A 14264-nucleotide genomic window follows, 5' to 3' on the forward strand; every position below is an offset into this window, starting at 1 on the left:
CTTAGATACGGCATCCATTTTTGTCTCTTGCCCTCAAGTAGCCAGCGAACGGACGCTGTCCGCTTCGCGACCCTGGGATTCCCAAGACTTCTGCGGAAGACACGTTCCCTTTGAAAGTGTCTTTATGATGAGGGGGATGATACTGTAAGGCAGATGGCCCCGCTTGAGGCTCATCTTGCCGTGCCGGTCTATTGTCTTAGCCGTGCATCTCATTAGGCACGTCCCTTTGATGCTTGCAGCTCGTGTTTCCCGATACCACCCTTTTTACACCCTTTCCGATCTCCCCACTGTTCCTGTCTTCCTCTACACCTGTTCCTGTTCCTTCTTCGATCTGTTTATTGCTGATTGGAATGTACTAATGGTGGGAAGATGGGTTTTTACAGTTGGGACCTACCAAATGTTTCCGTACTTATGTTCCGGGCCCTGAATGCATCAAAGCAACCCCTTCTGGCGTTTATTATGGGAACTAAGTTGTAAACCTTTGTGTACCATGTTAACGTATGAGAGAAAACTGTATAAAAAGGACCGACCCACAGTAGCAAATTGAATCAGACTCCGCGAACTTACATGCTGTGTACTTCACGTGACTTCTGTGTTCCCTGCAGTAAATAAACCTCGAATCTTTGACGCCGAAGGAAGTGTCCCGTGTCTCTGTCATTTGTACGCCGGAACAGGTAACCCACGAAGGTTTCAGGTGTTATCCCTGGCACCGCTGGGTCTTAAATAACCCAGTCCTTCAGACGCCACAGGCCATATTGGACCTAGAAAAGACAGAAAAAACATAAGATTAGTAAAATCGAAAAGATAGTTTACCTCAAACTGCAAAAGAGCCGCATATCGGAACCACTTTGTGCACAGCGGTGCACATCGCTGCAGGGAGACGCCACAGGCCATGTTGGACCTAGAAAAGAGAAAAAAAACATAAGATTAGTAAAATTGAAAAGATAGCTTACCTCAAACTGCAAAAGAGCCGCATATCAGAAACACTTCGTGCACAGCGGTGCACATCGCTGCAGGGAGACGCCACGGGACATGTTGGACCTAGAAAATAGAGAATAAACATAAGATTAGTAAAATCGAAAAGATAGCTTACCTCAAACTGCAAAGAGCCGCATATTGGAACCACTCCGTGCACAGCGGTGCACATTGCTGCAGGGAGACGCCACGGGCTATGTTGGACCTAGAAAAGGGAGAATAAACATAAGATTAGCAAAAAAAACAAAATGGCTTACCTCTTAACGAAAACAACAACAACATACATACCCGTCTGAACAACTTCATGCACAGTAGTGCACACGGCTGCAGGGAGACGCCACAAGCCATGTTGGACCTAGAAAAGAGAGAAAAAACATTAGATTATAAAATCGAAAAGATAGCTTACCTCAAACTGCAAAAGAGCCGCATATCGGAACCACTCCGTGCACAGCGGTGCACATCGCTGCAGGGAGACGCCATGGGCCACGTTGGACCTAGAAAAGAGAGAATAAACATAAGATTAGCAAAAAAAACCAAAATGACTTACCTCTAAACGAAAACAACAACAACATACATACCTGTCTGAACAACTTCGTGCACAGTAGTGCACACGGCTGCAGGGAGACGCCACGAGCCATGTTGGACCTAGAAAAGAGAGAAAAAACATTAGATTAGTAAAATCGAAAAGATAGCTTACCTCAAACTGCAAAAGAGCTGCATATCGGAACAACTTTGTGCACAGCGGTGCACATCGCTGCAGGGAGATGCCACGGGACACGTTGGACCTAGAAAAGTGAGAATAAACATAAGATTAGCAAAAAAAAAAAAATGGCTTAAATCTAAACGAAAACAACAACAACATACATACCCGTCTGAACAACTTCATGCACAGTAGTGCAAACAACAACAACATACATACCCGTCTGAACAACTTCGTGCACAGTAGTGCACACGGCTGCAGGGAGACGCCACGAGCCATGTTGGTCCTAGAAAAGAGAGAAAAAACATTAGATTAGTAAAATCGAAAAGATAGCTTACCTCAAACTGCAAAAGAGCCGCATATCGGAACCACTCCGTGCACAGCGGTGCACATCGCTGCAGGGAGACGCCACGGGCCACGTTGGACCTAGAAAAGAGAGAATAAACATAAGATTAGCAAAAAAACACAAAATGGCTTACCTCTAAACGAAAACAACAACAACATACATACCCGTCTGAACAACTTCGTGCACAGTAGTGCACACGGCTGCAGGGAGACGCCACGAGCCATGTTGGACCTAGAAAAGAGAGAAAAAACATTAGATTAGTAAAATCAAAAAGATAGCTTACCTCAAACTGCAAAAGAGCCGCATATCGGAACGACTCAGTGCACAGCGGTGCACATCGCTGCAGGGAGACGCCACGGGCCATGTTGGACCTAGAAAAGAGAGAATAAACATAAGATTAGCAAAAAACAAGCTTACATCAAAAGAAAAAAAACAAAAACAAAAATACAAGCAAGCATACATACCGTCGGAAGAAGTACTCAGCGACTTCTTGCAGAGACGATCAGCGCAAAATGGAATTTACAATACTACGGCCATTTCCGGACTTGGGGGCGTGGTTTTGAGGTTCTGAGTGACAGACAGCGTCACTGTCTAAAGAACAGCAAAACGTACGCCCCCAAATCCGAAAAAGACAGGGCTAAATCGGAGTGACGCATCTCTCCTCCAATGGCTGGCCTCCGTTTAGGAAGCCAGCTAATGGAGGAGAGACGGGACAGGGAGGCGGGTTCTACAGCGCTACTAAGAGACATTAAATCTCCGACCCCAAACTGCGCAAGCGCAGCCTTTAGGTCCTCGACCTAAAAACTGACAAGTGAAATGAACCAAGGAGCCTAGTCCTGAGGAAGACCAAGTCTCTCCTATTGAGGTCGAAACACAATCTATTGACAAGTGTTAGGTGAGGACAATACCTAGTGCTTAGTGGATAGTCATATTCCACAGTACCCAGTGTAAAAAGCTTTGAACACTCTGAAACAAGTTCCTTTGGTCTTATGCCCTCAGCACAATCCAGTTATTTATCACATGCTTGCAACCTTTTGTTTTTGTCCTTTGGGCTCTTTCTTTACTTAACAGGAATAGGGGGCATTCTCAGTAATTGTTTCAATATTCCCCTTTTTAATATTAACACTGTTGCTGGAGTTTTTCGTGATGCAATTAATCACCTTGTGAATTGTTCTAAATGTTATGTTAAATAATATATTGGCAGAACCAAGCTAGGATGTGTTCGGTTCAACAATGATGGAGTTGCCTACTTTGCAAGAGATTACCTTTTGCACTCAATCAATCAATCATACATGTATAAAGTGCGGCAAACCACCCCTAGGTGTCTCTACGCGCTGTAGCTGTAGCCATTGGCTGCTGCAAGGAGGTACGGTCATTCAAACAACCAGGTCCTTTCTCTCTTCTGAATTGCTGGTGTGACAGTGCGGTCCTGAGGTGCAGGGGAGGCTGTTCCAAGCCTTGGCCACTAGGTTTGAGAAGGAGTGTCCCCCGCTGTTGGTTCGGTGGAGCCGTGGTGTGTCTGCGAGGGAGATGGAAGCTGATCAAAGGTGTCTGATCTGTTGCTGGAAAGTCAGGCATTTGTTGAAGTATCTCTAATAAAAGAGAGAGGGACCCCAGGACCAAAGGGATAGGGTTCCACAATTGACGCAAGTCAAAAATTAATTCCCTTTGGGCGAATTAACGTTAATACATAGGTACTTACAGACAGACAGTAGACTTACCAATACCAAAAAGTAACAAGGAAGCAATGAAAATAGTGAGAAACTCAATACACGTGAAAACACTATAGTAAAATTAAATCTTCAGACAATTTATTAACATACATTACATTTGTTAAAAATTGGGAAACACATACAGGACGGAACAGTAATACATAAAATCAACATTCCAATAAAAAAGGAGCTACAGGGAAAAAGGACTAAACTCAAATAAAACAGTTATTTTGAATTTTCCTTAATTTCTATTTCCAAATTCGCTCCTTAAGCATCGACGCGTTTCGGCGGTATAGTCAATATATAACCGCCTTCATCAGGGTGATTGTACAAATGTTTCCCAATACTTCTGAAAGTTAAATAAGATCGGTCTTAGTTACAGATAATAAACACAACAGATCATATTTAACAAAAACATATTTAAAAATTATTTCAAAAAAACATGCTTAAAAAACATAATGTATATATCCTACTCAATTTATGGACACACATAGACATTGCTTCCAAATTACAAAACATTCAACAATTACATATAATACCGACCACACATAGGTCCAAATAGTGAACAGAACATTTCAATTCATTTAGTCACATGGTTATATTCCTCATGTTGACTCTATTTCAAAAAGACCTATATTATATCCACCTAAGGAAGGCCAGGAACATATAACCAAGCATCAAATATTGATTGGGAAGTCAGATTATTAGATAGACCAATTCAGAGAACAGGGTGGCAATATAGAAAACCATGATAGATCAGCCATCAAGACAAAAAAAGTTACTGCCCCGATTGTTGCCCATTTCTTAGAGAAGGGACATAAAGAATCTGAATTTGGCTGGTTTATCATGGAAAAAATTAAGATAGGTAAAAGAGGTGGCAATATTGTATCCAGAAGGAAGGAGAGAGAGCAGTGGTATATTTCTTACCTCGATACGGTCAAAGGGGCCTTAATTCAAGAGAGGAATGGGAGCGTATCATTGGAGCAGTTTAACCCATTTTTTGCTGTTGTTTTTGTGTTCAGCAGACTATCTGATAGATTTTGCTACTGACAAGCTTATAACTTAACAGACAGTCTTGTGTCTGTTATATCTGGGTAGTTTAGGGCACAGCATTTAAGATTTATTTGCAAAAAATATTTATAAGCGTGTAACCAAGTTTAATGAATTCTTGGTTATTAGCTATTTACCCAATATGAGTATTTACCTTGGGTGGCATTGAGTATTCCCCCTTGCCTTAGTTGGTCTGAATTATTCTATCTACCTGGGTTATGCAGGGTGGATTACGCCAATACTCTATCTACCTTGGTTATGCAGCGCCAATGGTCGATATCCTTGTTTCCAGTTTTACCAATATTTGCGTCTGTAAGTAACAGGATGAGTGAGGCTTCGTACTGTATAGATTCATCTGGTAAAAATAGTTTGACCACTCAAATTGGGAAATTTCATCCAAATATACTAGTCATTATTTTAATTTCATAATATATCATGGCTCAAACACGGCAACCGGTATAGGTCGGAATCTATAAAAGAGTTCATCTGTCATGAGTCCGTGATTACTATGTTTTTATAAAGAAAATGTCCTTTTTGAATAAAGTCTTTTTGTATGTTTGATTAATTTGGGCATGTTTAATTAATTATTGCAGGCCCAGCAGTAATATATACCACGAGTGCATGAATAGAGAGATACATATACCGAGATGGCCACGGAGAAATATCTGTCTTCTATATCTACCCTATTAGAAGAAATCTCTTTATATATGAAATCGAATTTGGGAAACAATTTAAGTTAATGCTAAAAAGAAATATTTCTCCACTAAAGAGTTCTTCTAACTTGTTATCTAATTTTATGGGCATTTCAATAGTCTGTTGCCTATAATTATTCCTTCGTCTTGCCCTGAGATTTGGAAACGATGGAGGCAGCATTGGTAGTCTGTCATCTATATCCATTATTTCCGCGTTCGTCATCAAAAGCAAGGTGAACGCGGATATACTGAAGCAGTATATAAATCGGAGCTGACTTCTTAGTCGCTGCTAGCCGCTAGTAGGAGCAGACTTTCCACGCGGGACGCTTTTCAGTTGAAAGAAGGAGGTAAGGAACAGTCGGTGTTGCACCTAATGGAAACGCGTTGTCACAAGCGGGGTATGCCTTTGACACGCTTTGTGTCTGTTTGTTTTGAATATAGGATAGACACGGAGGAAATTATCTCGTGTTCCGGGTATCTATTCACAACCTGGAACCTTACAACGTTGTAACGCTTCGTACCTACGTGGGAATTGGTATCCTGTGCACATTTCCTCTGCCCTACCGCGTGCTTGGTGTAGACTAATTTTAAACCTTTTGTAAGTATACCCATAGATCTGAATAAGGATTAGTTAGTTACATCTAGTTCTTATGAAGCCACTAATGGCACTTTCTTTTCTTTTATCCGTAGCTCTCAGCCATTATGCTGAATGTGTTACTGAAATTGGAAATAGAATCACAGCTTTCCGCAACCTTTTAATCTAGTAAGTGATAGGCGGAAAGTTTCATTGTTTCATTTTTTCATAAAACTTCATATGTGTGATTATGCCGGCACAAGCGCATAAGGCATTGATGTGAATGTGTCTTTTTTCATCCATATTCATGCGTCAATAGTAGGTATAGGGGCATAATTTCCTGTTTTATGTCTGATCACGCCGTCTTCGTCGCGTGTAACCTTTGGCAAATTGTTTTAGCACAATATGATATTTCTGAACAAGTTGAAAATCATTTTAGGAAATTGTTATAGGTAGGGTTATACTCGCTGTGATAAGTTTGTCGATATTTTAGCCAGCGTTTAAAACTTATATAGGTACATTAAGATTTGATATTGATATACATGACCTTCTACATATGTTATCCAGATAGGCCATGGGCTTAGGACTGTGGATGAATAGGAGACATTGGTCCTCATAAATACTAAATGAGATGTTTATCCATGTCACATGTAGGAACACTGTTTATATTAAGAAGATAATTCGCTGGACGAATATCTCCTGCATAAGATAAGGAGGCAGTATACCCCTTATTTTACACTGAAAGACCCCTTGTTTCTGAGGTAGGTGATATATCATGGTTTTCTATATTGCCACCCTGTTCTCTGAATTGGTCTATCTAATAATCTGACTTCCCAATCAATATTTGATGCTTGGTTATATGTTCCTGGCCTTCCTTAGGTGGATATAATATAGGTCTTTTTGAAATAGAGTCAACATGAGGAATATAACCATGTGACTAAATGAATTGAAATGTTCTGTTGACTATTTGGACCTATGCATGGTCGGTATTATATGTAATTGTTGAATGTTTTGTAATTTGGAAGCAATGTCTATGTGTGTCCATAAATTGAGTAGGATATATACATTATGTTTTTTAAGCATGTTTTTTGAAATAATTTTTAAATATGTTTTTGTTAAATATGATCCGTTGTGTTTATTATCTGTAACTAAGACCGATCTTATTTAACTTTCAGAAGTATTGGGAAACGTTTGTACAATCACCCTGATGAAGGCGGTTATATATTGACTATACCGCCGAAACGCGTCGATGCTTAAGGAGCGAATTTGGAAATAGAAATTAAGGAAAATTCAAAATAACTGTTTTATTTGAGTTTAGTCCTTTTTCCCTGTAGCTCCTTTTTTATTGGAATGTTGATTTTATGTATTACTGTTCCGTCCTGTATGTGTTTCCCAATTTTTAACAAATGTAATGTATGTTAATAAATTGTCTGAAGATTTAATTTTACTATAGTGTTTTCACGTGTATTGAGTTTCTCACTATTTTCATTGCTTCCTTGTTACTTTTTGGTATTGGTAAGTCTACTGTCTGTCTGTAAGTACCTATGTATTAACGTTAATTCGCCCAAAGGGAATTAATTTTTGACTTGCGTCATTTGTTGAAGTATGCCAGACCTTTGTTGTGCAGGGCCTTGTATACGTGGGTCAACATCTTGAACTGGCATCTCTTTTGGATCAGGAACCAGTGAAGTCTCTTGAGATGGGGTGGAATGTGAGTTTTTCTGGGGAGGTCGAGTATGAGTCTTGCCACTGAGTTTTGTATTGTCTGAAGTCTTTTCAGGATGTCTGAGGTGATTCCTATGTAGAGAGTGTTTCCGTAGTCCAGTCTGCTAATGTTGAGGGACTGTGTGACGGTTTGTCTGGTCTTAACACTAGAAGTCCACTTACCATCACTAATTAATAAAGAGAACATATAGTTTTATGACTGATTGAAACATTTTTGCACTTTCCCACAAATGTCGACCCCACCTTCAGCTGTCCTTAATGGTCGATACCACTTACATATGCATCATCTTCCAGGTTTTTACGCAGGGAATAGGGAGCGTTGGAGGACCGAATAAGAGAACCTATTAGGGTCTTCTCTCAATACCTCTTTTTTTAGGTCTGGCTTGACTATACCGCTGTCAGTAAAACCTTTTTACAGACTCTTTTCAATATACAAAGAGTGAGCTTGGCTATGCCTGGAGTAGTATATCACTCTCTCACCTCAGACCATTGGCTATTTTGTGTATCATTCCACTTCCAGTGCTGGACACCACCCCCCCACCCACCGCCGCTGATAAGCCTACCATCATGACCTGAGACCCCGCCACCGTCGAACACATCACCGCGACCATAAAGAAAACCCACTCCGGAGCCCCAACGGACCCCTGCCCACCGCACATATTCCACAGAGCCTCTGCCGCCATTGCACCCAAACTAGGATGGACCATCAATGCCTCCTTCAGATCTGGAATTTCCCCTGACGACTGGATGCGGGCAGAGGTAAAACCCCTACTCAAGAAACCAACAGCTGACCCTACAGACCTGAAGAACTACCGGCCCATCTCTCTCCTCCCCTTCGCAGCGAAAGTCACGAGAGACTCTTAAACACCCAGCTGACTGCCTTCTTAGAAGAGAACTCCATCCTAGACACTTCCCAGTCTGCATTCCGTAGCAACCACAGCACCGAGACCGCCCTCCTCGCCCCCACTGACAACCGGTTTCTACTCGACCAGGGACACACCGCGGCCCTCATCCGTCTAGACCTCTCTGCAGCCTTCGACACCCTCTCACATCGCAGACTCGCAGCCAGACTTCACGACGTGGGGATATAAGGAAACACCCTCGACTGGATCCAATCCCTCCTCACCGAGAGAACCCAGCGGTTCAGATTCCCTCCTTTCCTCTCCAAACCCACCGATATCAACTACAGAGTACCCCAAGGATCATCACTCAGCCCCAATCTCTTCAACATCTACATGGGCCCCCCTCGCTGCCATCGAAAGGAAGCACAGGCTCAGCATTATATCCTATGCTGACGACACCCAGCTCATCGCCTCACTCACGAAAAACCCCGAAGACACAAGACCCTGCTTCCAGGAAGGAATGAAGAACGTGGCAGCATGGATGAAAGACAGCTGTTTGAAGCTCAACGCAGAGAAGACAGGGGTCCTTTTCCTCTGATCCTGCATCTCCACCTGGAACATCACCTGGTGGCCCCCTGCCCTCGGGAACCCACCCACCCCTACGGACCACGCACAAAACCTTGGCATCATCCTTGACTCCGACCAGATCAATGATGTGGCCTCCACTTGCTTCAACTGCCTGCGCATCATCTGAAAGACCTTCAAATAGACCCACCTGCAGAAGGACTATCACCCATGCACTCATAACCAGCAGATTGGATTACGGAAATCAACAAGACTCTTCTACACAAACTCCAAACCATCCAGAACGCCGCAGTCAGACTCGTTCTCAGTACCCCGCGTCACCAACACCTACGAGGCCTCCACTGGCTCCCCTTCGAGAAGAGGGTCACCTTCAAGCTCCTCACACAAGCCTACAAATCCCTCTACAACATCGGACCCAAATAACTCAACAAGAGAGTATCTTTGCACGTACCCAAGAGGAACCTCGGCTCCGCCGACCTCGCCCTCGCGGAGGTCCCCCGCATCCGCAGTAGCAAATCGGGCGGGAGAGCCTTCTCCTACATCACAGCCAAGACCTGGAACGAGCTCCCTGTGAACATCAGACGCTCCCCAACACTGCATGCATTCAGAAAGGACCGCAAGACCTGGCTCGTCCACTGATCCGGAGCCCCGCCATAGCACCTTGAGACCTTCACGGTTGAGTAGCGTACTATACAAACCCCTGATTGATTTCCTATGGAATGCTTTACACTGAAATGCAGGAGGGACTATTTTAACATTCTAAAAGTACTCTGAATCTTCATACATTAAATTAATTATCTCTGAGATGCACTGTATGCAGAAATCAACTGTTCCTGTTTTGTTTTTACATTGCAGCACACTTTTTAAAATAATTTACTGAGGACTCCAAATGTAAGGCAGACCTATTGGGTTTGCCAATGTTTTTTCATTTGTGTGCTCTTAACATCAGCAGGACCTGCTGACTTAAAATGCTGGGGGTGAGGCGCCTGTTGCAGAGATCTATATTTAGGATGTGAGTTTTAGGCTATAGCAAAGACAAGTTAACTCTAGTGGTTTATGCACTTGCTGGAGAAATGGGTGAATTATCTGGAGACAAGTAGAAGCATCTTAAAAAAGCACAGATGGTTAATATGTTTATTTCACAGTATGACATGTAGGTCAAATCTTTCTGTTTTGACAGCCAGCTCAGCTGGTTAATGCTTTTGTTACAGCGATCCTTGTGTTATTTGAAAGTCACGAGGATGAATCTGGTCTTATAACTCAGCGTATTTTATTTTTATCATTTACAATCTGTAGTTATTCTAAGAGAGTTAAATAGATTTTACTTGGGTAGTTGTAAACAATTATTAGCAAGTGCTAAATAAATGGGTATTATCCTAACTACGGACACATGCACCGTACATTGTTACATGGCTTGTAAAGATGTGCACTTTGTTGAACTTGAGTTGAGAGTGACAAATACCGCTTATAAATCTTAGTTTATCTTTCTACAACTTGTGAGGTGGTGTCTGCTCTTGTGCTGATGGACGGCGGCCTGGGTTTTGAATCAAGGTGTTAGATTCTAGGGGCCTTATTTATGAAGGCCTTGCGCCGCCGGTGCGCCACTTTTAAAATGGGAAAAAGTGACGCACCGGCGGCGCAAGGCCTTCATAAATAAGGCCCTAGATGTTGAGCCTTTGACATGTACCTGCTGCTCCCTGCCTTGTCAGTGGGCTGCTGATTGCTCCTTAAGTGCGCCATGCCCAGCCGTAAAGCTGGGGAGCTGTCCCTCGTCCCCTGCAGGCCTCGCAGCATGTGCCTCGGTGTTTTCGCCTTACCCCGGGCCCTAGCACAGTAACGTTCAAGAAAAAGAAGTAAGATTTGCTACGACCCTGCCCCTGGACCTGGCTCAATATTAACTTCCGGGGCAGGATCTCCCTATAGTCCACCCCTGCCTGTTAAACTTACATTGGAGCGGAGGACGTTGAAAATCACAACTTTCCCATGAGAATACCGTGATTTTCCCGCCTCCATAAGCAGTCTATGCGTGTGCCCTGGAGTGGCGCCAGGGCCTTCAAGGCTACGAGGCTGGGCACCAACCCGCGGCACTCCCACGTCCTCTGAAGTCTCGGCTCACTGAGTTTTATCACCTTAATTACAAGCATGAATTATCCGGAAACCCTCTTCCTCGTGAGATCTGGCACCAAGTCAACCACAAGTATGTCACTGCTTCTTGCAAGAGGTCAAAGTCTCTCTGCTCCTCTGCGGAAGGTTCAGTCACCTCGACGCCAACAGAGCGGAGCCGAGGCCCATGGATGGCGCTGCAGCGGGGATCGATGGGCGCTCTGGGCCAGTGACCTCGGAGGGCGAGGACTTCCCGAGGCCAAAACTACGTCCGGCCTTTACATGAACAGACAGCGACCCGGGAGGACTCGCGAGAGAGGCACCAGAGGGCTCTGGTCACGAGGCGGCGGCTCGCTCCCACCACCCCCTGCATCTCCCGGACGCGTCCATTCTGCTGGGTACCTGGGGTGAGTTCAATTACAAATTCTCGTGTAGTATGAGGGCAGGCGCGGTAAAGTCACTAGATCTTCTTTAGGGGTCAGAAAGAGTGGCCGATTCAGAAGTCAATAGTGTTTGTAAAGCGAGTCAATAATGGAAGCAGAAGAGAGAAGTTAGGAATCATTGGAGTCAAGAGGCAGTAGAGCCAGGAGAATGGGGCCAGGGGAGTGTGAGAGAATGTGGCATCATGCACAGATATGCCGATTGTGGAACAGGGTTGAATCTTAGCGTCTGCGCAACGTCCTGAGATTCTGGACAAATAAATCACTTAATCTCCCCATGCCAAAAAAACTAAAACAGAAACATCTATATAAACAAAACAAAAAAGTGACCTTGTGTAATGTATCTGGTGGTCATGTAATGCGCTCCAATACCCCAGGTTCGAGTTTGCACTATATAAACCAGCAGTCATTTATGCAAGAAACTAGAGGAGTCAGGGGTAAGTAGCTCAGAAAAGATGGGTAAGTTATCACTGGAGTATGAACTCAATGGAGCCAAGAAAACAGCATCAGATGATAAGCCAGAGAGTGGCCTTAAGGGAGTGAAGTTAGTAGAACAAGGGGTAAGAGGAATTGACAAACAGTGGAGGCAGGCGAGAAGCGTCAAGATTCATTGGAGTCTGAAAGGCAAGAGATAATTGGACTAAGAGGATTTTAGTTAGGAAAGCAGGTCCATGATACAGTGGACTCGTGAGAACATAATGGTAGGGATTAGAGGTGTCAGGAAAGAAAAGTCAGAAATCAGTGGAGGCATTCGTTCACAGTGCCAGTGAACAGGCTTGTCAGAACATGTTGTCGAACTCTGAGCACTAACATGAAATGGAGCCCTTTCAGCAGGGCCCTGACAAGAAGGGGGCCTCAGGCAAACAGCCATGGCTTTTCCCCCTTGCGAGGCCTTGCCAGTGGCTGTAGGATGTAGTAGAGCCAAGATTTTGGAATCAGCTGGCAGATACTAAGACAGCACCCTCCCTTAGTGATGCAACCCTCCTGCCTTCTCAGTCATTAAAGTGCAGTCATTACCAAAAAAGTATCGTGTTTGAAAATATACTGGGAAGGGAGCTTGTTATAGAATCAATTAATTATGTACTTGATTTGGAAGATTGTATAGTAAACATTGCAAATACATTTTTCATCTGCTTTTTTATGTCTGAGTCTCTAGGGAGATGTGGGAGGTGGATTAGAACCATTGAGTTTTGGAAAGCTTTCCCAGCTACAGGTAGTTATTTCTTGACTTTAGTTGGTGTGGTGTTGAATTCCGTTTCCTAGGGCTAGCTACTGGCAACCACCACCGCAATTATACGAGATCAGACTCCTTCTATCTTATCTTTCTTCTTTTCAACAGAAGCCCCGACTAGAGCATCTTTTCTGTGGACCGTCATATATCTTTTTCTGCTGTAAAAAACACAGCCTTGAGTTTTACAACTGACATACATTCTTCTCAAGCGGTGGCCTTTAGAACCTTTTCGTAAACCATCATATTACTGCAGGACAAGTGCTCTGGAGGTATTCTATAGTCTGTTATGACCATTCTTTTCCACATGGAAGAGTCTCATCTAATCAATGTCACTGTATCATAGGGAAAATTCTACAAGGATTATTGGATCGAGCCTGCCTTGTGAAAGACATATTGTGGGCTATTGAGGGGCTTGCAGCCTACCCATTGAATACCATTGGTTGGCTTTACCGTCACTCTCATTTACCTGTTTCTTATTTAATGGCTTGCCTTGTGCATTTGTGTATGCACCTCTGCTTGATCATTTCCAATTTACTTGTACCATTCCATTACTCACTTTTAGGGAACACATTTTTTTTTTGGCCTTAAGCACGAGAGTGCATGTGTTTGCTAGCTGTCTCACTAGTGTGCTTTTTCCCCCACCATGTTCTGTATTGCTCTCTCTTGCCTGTGTGCTTCTCCAATCCCCTTTGTGATGCATTCTCCCCCACGGTGCTTTCTCACTTGTGTACTCCCCCCTCTGCTTTTCTTCACCCGAACCGGTGCCGTCCGTGTTGCTTCTGCCCACATATATGTTAAAAATATACTTTCACACATTTTTTCTTTTTACCAATCTAACTCAGATCGGTGAAGAAAAAGAAAATGCCTGTTTCATTTTATCGGTGTGTACTTGCTGTGTGCACACATCTACAAAATAATGTGGGCAGCCGCATGCTAGGCTTTTTTTTCTTCTTCTTTAGCCACGCTGGCGAATGCTCAACATTATCGCTAAAAACCATTGGCAAAGCCAATATAACCCAAACGAGAGACCTATTGGTTTTGCATATGCTTGTTTTCTATTGAGGCCCGGGTTACAGCCTATGCAGCAAAAATTGCCCAGGGCCCCAGAGTTTAGGAGGCCTCAGGGTAGTGTCTCCTCCTCTGTCTATCTGAGTCTCATTGGTCCTACTGCTAGTCCTATTTGATAATCTCAAATGGTGCGTCAATTATTTTATTGAAATATTAAATGCCAAGATGATGGACTTATGCTACTTTTGATTTGACCCCACACCCCCAGGGCGTTTTCTTTT

At 43.4% G+C, this 14264-nt stretch overlaps 1 protein-coding gene across 2 annotated transcripts in view; it reads left to right on the forward strand.

The window, feature by feature from the left end:
* Positions 1-11417: 11417 nt before the first annotated feature.
* SLC51B (SLC51 subunit beta) overlaps positions 11418-14264 on the forward strand; it is a 56643-nt gene continuing 53796 nt past the window's right edge. The window contains exon 1 of one of the 2 annotated variants that reach the window (XM_086958037.1): positions 11418-11711. The gene's annotated coding sequence lies outside the window, so the exon portion shown is untranslated. The remainder of the gene's footprint in view (positions 11712-14264) is intronic. The other variant, XM_086958038.1, reaches the window with a different exon arrangement.

The sequence above is a fragment of the Lissotriton vulgaris genome, chromosome 2_1, assembly GCF_964263255.1.
Source record: "Lissotriton vulgaris chromosome 2_1, aLisVul1.2, whole genome shotgun sequence".
Lineage (NCBI taxonomy): Eukaryota > Metazoa > Chordata > Amphibia > Caudata > Salamandridae > Lissotriton > Lissotriton vulgaris.